We start from the raw sequence: 1,266 nt of genomic DNA on the forward strand, positions 1-1,266 counted from the left end.
TAATGGTAAAAAACTGAACCAAAGCTTCAACCAGAGATTTCAATAAACTGCTGTCAAAAATTCCTGAGAGAAATTAGAAACTTTTCCTGGTGTCTCACCACAGAAATCATGTGGCTGCTGCTTAGTTGCCTGTTATAACCATCTCCATAGGCAGTGTTCACAGACTGGTTTCCCCTTTGGATCAGCATTGCATCATTTTAAAAGCAGCAAAATCTCAATTAATAAGGGACAGACATCTTACTCTTCATTTGTGCAATGCATAGAAAGGCAGCACTCAGACTGTGGGATTTGCAGTGCTAAAGTGACAAAAATAGTAATGTTGCAGTAAGAAAGTCTTCCAATGCCTTCTCTCACACATAACTCTCCACTCCTATCCACCCTTGTTCACATGCAGAAGGAAAGTCTGCTTCACTGTCAGGATTCATTTTCAGCAATGGAGTTTGACCATGACAATCAAAGAGGCTGTATGTAGACACTTTATAAAAGGAATTATGGTCTCAGCAAAAATCATCTAATTATGGGACTTTGTGATGGAGCCACTAGAGACAACTGAAAATTCAATAGGACAGGAGAGCTCTTTGCTTTTGACAAATGGGATCTGAAATTGTAAAAAGCAATCATGAGTTGGTGAAATCAGATTGTCCCGTTGCCCTGCAGGCTGGTTTGGCACTGAAGCATTGTTTCTTTGAAGTTGTTTCCCCTCCTTAAGTACACAAAAGCCAGCCTTATTGATCAGAACTTCCAAGATACCCTACAGGAAGGAATAATGATATTATACTCATGTTTATTACACTAACTTGAAATTTGATTAAAATCAACGGTGAGCCTACAAAGAATGCATGTCTGAAAGGACCAGAAGAGAGGAATCATTTATCATTTATTCTAAGGACAATATGTACTCATTTATTCTAAGGACAATACAGAATAGACTATAAACTTCCGTGCACATAATCTTTTAATGGGGAAGTGAACGCTGTTCACTGGAAACCAGAACTGAGGAAGTTCAAATGTCTGACATAGGCAGAAATTATATATACAACTTTCATACTTGTCTGAAAATAACTTTACATCCTTGCAACACATTCTTTAGATTGCTGCTGGGGCAGAACTGTACTTAATTCTTCCATTTGCCTGATATTCTAATTTTTAAAAATGCAAACCATTTGTCAGTGGAGTGGATATCTTATAAATTGATCTAATTTATTTCAGTAGTTTTGATTACTTTTTTTTTCCTCCAAGAAAGTCTAGAGAAATATATTACAATTT

Source organism: Manacus vitellinus, unplaced genomic scaffold (genome assembly GCF_001715985.3).
Source record: "Manacus vitellinus isolate BGI_N305 unplaced genomic scaffold, ASM171598v3 scaffold_7_pilon, whole genome shotgun sequence".
In the NCBI taxonomy this organism is placed as follows: Eukaryota; Metazoa; Chordata; class Aves; order Passeriformes; family Pipridae; genus Manacus; species Manacus vitellinus.